This window comes from Leguminivora glycinivorella, chromosome Z (assembly GCF_023078275.1).
Source record: "Leguminivora glycinivorella isolate SPB_JAAS2020 chromosome Z, LegGlyc_1.1, whole genome shotgun sequence".
NCBI classification, from domain to species: Eukaryota; Metazoa; Arthropoda; class Insecta; order Lepidoptera; family Tortricidae; genus Leguminivora; species Leguminivora glycinivorella.
In genome coordinates, this window is record NC_062998.1 from 19,771,580 (window position 1) to 19,780,315 (window position 8,736).

Consider the following 8,736-nt stretch of genomic DNA (forward strand, 5'->3'; position numbering starts at 1 on the left):
GGTATTCACATTAAAATTCAATACAATTCTCTTTATTCCAAAAAACAATATTTATAGAAAGTATATCCGTAGGTAGGTACTCATACCCATAAATTATAAAAGATACAAAGAAGCAATGCAGACGTGACTGATTTGTTAAATATCAATTTACGTATGAACATGTATTTTGCGGAGAAATAATTTTTTCCCCTCACTAGCTCGGAAACACGTGTTTTGTCCTTTAATACCAGCGGGTAAAAACGCATTTTATCCACTAGTGGGTAAAGTAATTTGACCTTGAATAAAGTCAAATTAACTCCTTTAAAATTGATAAAAGTAGGTGAATCTAGTAATAAAGATGATTTACCACCTGTGGAACTACTGGAAGCAGTGATTAACGCATTTTTTGCGTTGTAGTTTCCTCGCTATAGTGAGGGGAAAAGTTTTGTGTTACACTCGGGTGCAAATGTATTTTACTTCTCGTGTGTTAAAAAACTCGCAAGTTCAGGATTCTATTCTCGAACCACTCGCTTCGCTCGTGGTTCAACTATAGAATCCTTTCACTTGCTCGTTTTTCAATTCCACACTCGGCGTTAAAATACAACTTTGCCCCCTTGTATAACAAATAACTATTAAGAAAAAAACAACTGCCTTCCTATGGGGTTCGGTTAAAGATACTTGCCATTGTTGGATTATGTAGAAATGTGTTTTTGTTTTATAGTGTAGAAGAAAATGTTAAGTTTTAATCCAAGGGGCCGTCCACATATGACGTCAAGCAAAATTTCAAATTTTTGGACCCCTCCCCCTCGATTACACGCTTTTTTGTATCCCTTTAACATGGATTGTTACATTTAGTATGATCCCCCCTTTACTGGACTCATTTCAGATTTTCTATGTTTGACTGGCAAAGTTTCATGTGTAAATGTAATTGACGAAATTTGTAAATAGATTATTATTTATTATGATTAATACTAAGCTTACTTACTTACATAGTAAAATGTTATAAAATATTGTAAAATGCTGACTTACCATGTAATGATCATATTACATTATGGTTAATAAATGAAATGAAAAAATGAAATAATAACAAATAGATTTAATTGAATATGATTTTACGGCCCCTCAGTTGAGCTAATGCGCTGTTAAAAGTAAAGTTATGCGGATCCGGATCCGACATCTGTCTCACCCGAGACCAGGACAGGACCTGAACATCTGGGTGGTCTATGCCAGTCGGGTAACTTGCTCGAGGACCGAGGTTCAGATGAACAGATGAGAACTTTGTTATAAAAGAAAGCAACCTGTTTAGTGCGCGTGGAAAGAAAAGTCATTGATAAAATGTTGCACCTGAAATTACATTTTTGCAAAATATTCGGATACTCTCTTTTGTTACACAAAAAAAAAAATTATAATCATGTAGGTACCGTAAAACGAGGCTACTTTGCTCCCCTATGGGTAACTTTGAACCACCTTTAAATATGGTTTGATTGCCTCAAAAATCAAAATGTATGGTTGATTAGATGAATTATACCAGCCATTCTCAAAGTGTGCTCCGCGGAGCCCTAGGGCTCCGCAAAACCTCTCTGGGGGCTCCGTGTGAATTTTGGCTGACTGATATGCAATTTCAACTCTCTTCTATAAAACCTTGCTATAAACTATTTTTTTTATTTATTTAATTTAAGGGTTCCATCAGATATTTTGCTTTCCAAAAGGGTTCCATGAGAAAATAAGTTTGAGAACCGCTGAATTATACAAATCCACCCTTATACACATATCAAAAAAGTGTCAAATAAATAAATTCACTACACTACAAGCAAAAAATTTTTTTTTGCTTTTCAGACGTCATACAAAAATACTGGTATTTAAGTACAAAATATTACAGAAGGATCGAATCACATAGCGATAGATGCACGCCGACTTATTTTTCTGTATTTTTATTGGGTCTGTCGTATAGTGAGCTAGTGCGTAATTAAAATGTTACAGCTTCTTAGGTTTAATGATTTATCGGATGCCGTTATTCGATTGAGCAAGGGGTAGAACTGATTTTCTAAACTTTAAGCAACATTCTTTTTTATAAATTCAGTTCAGGAGCAATGTTACCCAGACACCGGGTAACAATGCTCCTAACTTATTTTTTGATATGGGGCTGATATTATTAATATCGGGATACCCCCATTTGCCAGAATTTCATTTGCCATAATTTTATTTGCCATCCTATTCAACAATCATAATATTGTTTCTCATAACATCTTATGCCATAATCATTGTTTACTATATTAATCTAGTGCCAGAAACTTTGTTTCCCATAAAGTCAGTTTCCATAATGTCATTTGTCAGAATCATCGAAATCCGTAATTACCACATTCCATACCATCATTTGTCATACAAATTAGCGTCCAGAAAAGTCTATTTCCATAATGTGCTTTGGCAGAATCGAAAACTACTATAATAGGTACTAGAAGGACTAGAAAATGAAACTGCTATCAGAAAGTAGGTTAGGTTAGGTTAGAACTGTGACCCCTGGAAAATGAAACTGCTATCAGAAAGTAGGTTAGGTTAGGTTAGAACTGTGAACCTCTGGAAAAGGAAACTGCTTGAAAAGTAGGTTAGGTTAGGTTAGAACTGTGACCCCCGGAAAATGAAAATACTATCAGACAGTAGGTTAGTTTAGGTTAGAACTGCGACCCCTGGAAAATGAAACTGCTATCAGAAAGTAGGTTAGGTTAGGTTAGAACTGTGACCCCTGGAGAATGAAACTGCTGGAAAAGTAGGTTAGGTTAGGTTAGAACTGTGACCCCTGGAAAATGAAACTGCTATCAGAAAGTAGGTTAGGTTAGGTAATAATATGGGCAACAATTAATATGGCAATAATTGCTTATGGCGTTTGAATATTCTATGAAACCATATTATTGCACTTAATAATATAGCTAACAAATAGTATGGCATTGTATGATTATGGAAGGTAATATTCGGATAAACAACGAGTATGTCATATGATTTTTATGGTAAACAAATCATTCGGGCAAATGAAATTCAGGCAAGTTAGATTCGGGCAAATGAATATTATGTTAAATGACTGTCGGGCAAACAATAGACAACCATTAATATCATACCACAATTTTAGACATTGGCAGTTAAAATTCGGGAAGGTCTTTTGTATATACATATACATATAAAAATATACTTCTGCATATTCAATTTTCTCAAAAATCAATGTGTAAAAAGTTTGGAGCAAATTTTGGTGCAAGGTAGCCCCGTTTTACGGTATTATGTATTTATATTGTCGACTTCGAAGGTGAACTGAGCAGTTATAAATGTTATTAATTTTACACCGGTGACCATGCAGCAAAGATTTTCCTTTACGAGTATACAATTAGGTGTATTTGAGCACTAGTACCTAACCCCCACCAGTCCTATTAAAGAATCTTTAAAGGAGACGAGTAGACGGTTTGTGAAGGCTTTAAGAGTAGGTAGGTACTTTGAGTTGGCTTCACATTACTCGTACAGAAACGAGTGCCCACCCATTGTGTTTTACATTACCTACATTCATATACACAGGTCGATGGGACGCGAACTATGACGCACAATAGACCTCTATGACATAGAAAACTAACCTAACCTAGTGCAAGCGGTACTCGCGTCCCGAAGGTTCCGCACATACCCAAAGAGCATTGAATAACTCACATGCCTATATTGGAACCTTATTGCATCACTGTGGGAATATACAATATTTCCCACCTAATTTTTAACTATATTTCACAGTATTAGTATAGGGTTGTATAGGGTTTTTGTTTCTTCTAAAGGGTTGACTTTATATATATTTATTTGTTGTGCTGCATATATGGTCCACTTACTTACCTACTTACTTCGCTCGCTCAGCGACCCGTAGCACGGTGGGCTGGATGGCTCGAAAAGAGGACATTCGAACTTTTTTCAGAAAATCATTTTTTGAAAAATGCTATCCGATAGAGAATTATATAAGGAACAATAAATGTGGAATACATTTTTTCAAAATAAGGCATATTGACAGCAGAAAAAAATAAAGTCTGTTTTTTAGGGTTCCGTAGTCAACTAGGAACCCTTATAGTTTCGCCATGTCTGTCTGTCCGTCCGTCCGTCCGTCCGTCCGTCCGTCCGTCCGCGGATAATCTCAGTAACCGTAAGCACTAGAAAGCTGAAATTTGGTACCAATATGTATATCAATCACGCCAACAAAGTGCAAAAATAAAAAATGGGAAAAAATGTTTTATTAGGGTACCCCCCCTACATGCAAAGTGGGGGCTGATATTGTTTTTCATTCCAACCCCAACGTGTGATATATTGTTGGATAGGTATTTAAAAATGAATAAGGGTTTACTAAAATCATTTTTTGATAATATTAATAGTTTCGGAAATAATCGCTCTTAAAGGAAAAAAAGTGCGTCCCCCCCCCCTCTAACTTTTGAACCATATGTTTAAAAAATATGAAAAAAATCACCAAAGTAGAACTTTGTAAAGACTTTCTAGGAAAATTATTTTGAACTTGATAGGTTCAGTAGTTTTTGAGAAAAATACGAAAAACTACGGAACCCTACACTGAGCGTGGCCCGACACGCTCTTGGCCGGTTTTTTTTTGTATGGGACCGAAAAATAGGTGTCTTGTTTCTCAGAAACTATTAGAGGTCCCGTCTTCTACCTTTCAAGACTTTATTCTTCTACTTTTATAGAGTAGGAAACGATAAGCAGATTTTGTATACAGATGCTGTTTTTTTTTAGTCCAGTAAAAAGTTCACACATTTTTGATTTTTTCGTTTACGTCTTTGTTGGGATTCCACAATATTTCTCGATAGTTTAATTCTATAATAATAATAAAAAGTTACAGATGCGACGATTTTTGACATTTTTTTTTTTGAGAAAGAGTTGATTCTGGTTCAAATATGTTGTTAGTTATTTATTTACAACTCAATCATTTTTAGAGATGTTATGTATCCTATCGTTATTATTATACCATAACCATATTAATTTTTGTTGTTAGTTGTTTATTTTAAGTGAAATGTGTCTATTGTAAAAAATTAGATTATTTACTTTTTAGTTGTATGAAAAATGTAAAAAATGTACTTAGGATGTGTTTATAACTTAATAAACGTTACATATATTATGTTTTATTATCATTTTTACTTTCAACTATCGAAATATAATGTAAAAAGCCCAAGAAAGACATAAACGAAAAAATCGAAAATGTGTGGACTTTTTATTGGACTAAAAAAAAAACAGCACCTGTATACAAAATCTGCTTATCGTTTCCTACTCTATAAAAGTATAAAAACAAAGCCTTGAAAGGTAGAAGACGGGACCTCTAATAGTTTCTGAGAAACAACATACCTATTTTTGAGTCCCATACAAAAAAAAACAGACTTTATTTTTTTCTGCTGTCAATATGCCTTATTTCGAAAAAATGTATTCCACATTTATTGTTTGTTATATAATTCTCTATCAGATAGCATTTTTCAAAAAATGATTTTCTGAAAAAAGTGCGAATGTCCTTTTTTCGAGCCATCCAGCCCACCGTGCGTAGTGGATTTTGGCCTCCGACACTAGACTTGCCATTCAGTTCAGCATATATATAAGTAGTTCACTATGGCTATTAATTTGAGGTACATAATACCCACTTAGTGAGTTTTGGTCGTCACCCAAGTCACCCAACCTATTTTCACCATTGGTTTTTATAAATTTCAATTTTGTAATATGAACACTGAAAAATCACCTGTGATGTTTTTTAAGATAAAACCCGCTGTCAAACAGATTCACGAACGTATTATTATATATAATAAGGGCTCTGTTAGGAACGGAACACTAAAAATCACTAATGCGTTACTGACTCTCTGACTGACTGCAATTTCTCAGGTCAGCGAGCAAAATCGCAACAAAACGTTAATATAACCAGAGTTCTGAGGTAAATATTAACAATACTTTTTTCCGATTTTGTCAATGCGCCTAAAGCCCAAAGAATTACACACATCAGAATGTGTTAGGTAACTATTTATTTAGGGGTAGAATACTAAAGACTGTATCGTTAAGTATGAAGACAACTTTGAGTAGCCGTATTTATTTGCTATTATATTTTTTTCTTATAACAAGACATGGGCTTAATAAGTCACATAATAAGATACGCATTTTGTCCTAGAAACTCGACGTAAAGCATATGGTTTAGACAATATTAATTTAATCCTCCCGAGTACCAATTACGATTTCGGACAAATGCTTCTAGAAAATTCACAAACTTCGTGGTTTAGGGTCTGTTCAAACACCATGAATGTCTATTAGACTTTGGCCTATGGCTAATTTTTTTATCTGTTTCTCTCATCCTGCTTGCAATTGCAATTGAACAACCATGAAGGATATGTTTTGGCAGCATATTAACCTCACAGAATTATACTTAAACCAGAATGAGTAGTTAGGTCTGTGTCCACATGAGAGGGCATTGTTTGGGCTGGTGTCCCTCTCGCACTTACTGACAATGTCAACATTATTCAGTGACGTCATCACTGTCATAAATTGGGGATACCAGTCAATTTTCAAAGTTACTACTGAATCTACTAATACCCAATTGAAAGTATTTTTTAATTATACAAATCTTTGATTTATTGGCATCAAAATAATTACATTATAATTATTTGCCAATTCTTTAAAATATATCGAAACCCTAGTTTGAATATAACACTAAAATAATAAAAGAAGTTATAAAGTCAGGTAATATACAGATAAAAATACTCCTACTATGGTAACCTCATTAACACTGGCCACACGTGCGAGAGGGACACCAGCCCAAACAATGCCCTGTCATGTGGACCGTTTTCGCTAGTCTGATACGATCACCTTTCTGACTCAGTGATAAGGTTCAATTTAGTATGGCAAAAAATGTGATTCCGCTGTCCTCTGTAAAGGTCTTTGATTAACCTTTGTTTGTTGAAATCGTACAAAAGGGTTATTGGAATATTCACAAATTAAGCCAGATAGGGGTTGTCCGAAATTTATTCGCTAGACCTTATTTTTATTTTAGGGAGTTTATGGTACTTTCACCATAAACTCCCTAAAATAAAAAAAAATATCAGACCATCTTATAAATATCAAATAATGCTTACCAATATCTTCAGATCATACTCTCGGAACATAATAATACAAAAATTATGCACATGTCAATATTTAGACCAGGTTTTTTTTGTCCTTATACTTAACGATACAGTCCCTAATGCCTAGGGCAGTGGTTTCAAAGTGGACTGGGCTCCGAGCTCCGACCCATCGAACATAAACTGCCACTTTTGGTGGTCAAGGACTAGGCAGTCTTAAAGAGGGGCTAAATTATTATTGATAAGTAGTGCTTAGCAGCAGTTTTAAGGCCCACTGAATATTTGCGCGTGTCACCCGAACATAAGTTTTGAGCACAGGTTCGTCAGTTCGCTATCTGAATGTTGTCTGGAAAAGATAGCCGTATAGCGATAAGTCCGCCTGTTGTTATTGTTACCTACGTCGTTCTCCGTTTAAATTTATTATTGATATTTCTTCATAGTTTCTGTACTTTGTATACTTCAATATGAACAGTAGTACAAAAATGTATCTGCATCACAGAACTTTATTTATATAGAAGAAACAAGTTCATCTATTTGTATAGGGGCCGAGCGTGTCAAATTTTGTACTGAAGTTGTTTCTTGCCTGTAATTTTAAATATGTCTCAGGCTCTTGATTGTTCATAATTTTTGTGTTGTTGCAATTGAATATCACGTAACGAGGCATTTTTTATGTTTTGATTGACTTCAACTTACAAAAATTGACGCCCGAAAGCTGCAAGCTGCGAGTAAAGACGGACAACTCAGTGGATTTCACTGAGTTCATTTGACACGCTAAGTAGATACGTTTGCTTGATCTATGGTATATATGACATCTGTGATCTGCATACAAGAGCATTGCAGTGGCGCGTTTTATATTACTAAAAGTTACAAGCGGAAGACTCTTTTCTTTTCAACTTCTCATATTAGACAGAGACTACAGACTACCTCTTGTAATTTGTAACTTGTAGCATGAATGACAAAGCCCATACAAAAAAAGCGTACCCCTGAAATGTATGGGCCTTTCAGGCTTAAAACTAGATGGCGCTGTTCGCAGCCTCGAAGTGGCCAAAATCATATTTTCCCCAAATATTTTAGGGTGTTTTTATTTTTTATAACAACAAATGCCATATTTCTTTATTTTAAAATCATGATATCACGTTGAAAAAAATAAATCTGTAGGCATCATCAGTGTAGTTACGATAGTATTTAATTATGTGGCACTAAAAATCGAGGTACGACTCTTAGTATGAAGTATGTGAATCCTATATAAATAATCCTCGCTTGTAGCCTTCAGAAAGGGGTCACAGGAGTGCTATGCTCACAGTTTTGCTGTTTTTAAAAAATACGACGTTTTTTGGTGACAGTTCTATTGTAAGTTATTCATTCCACCTTGAGCAACGAATAACTCTGAATCTAGTTTCTTGGAAAGAGCGACTTTATCTATGTGTTGACGCCGGCTGACGATTACTTAACTAAGAATAAGCGTGCAACGAAAACAAGGAAAACAATAACAATAGTACATTACTAACAGAGGCCGGGACAAATGGGGTTGCCGGCCGAAGACATATAAACGAGCGAGGCCGGATAGGTCTGAGGCGGGCAACCCCATTTCCCGCCGAGGTATGTATACTATGTATAGTGCTTTTCTCAAACATGGTATGAAATAAATAAAGTC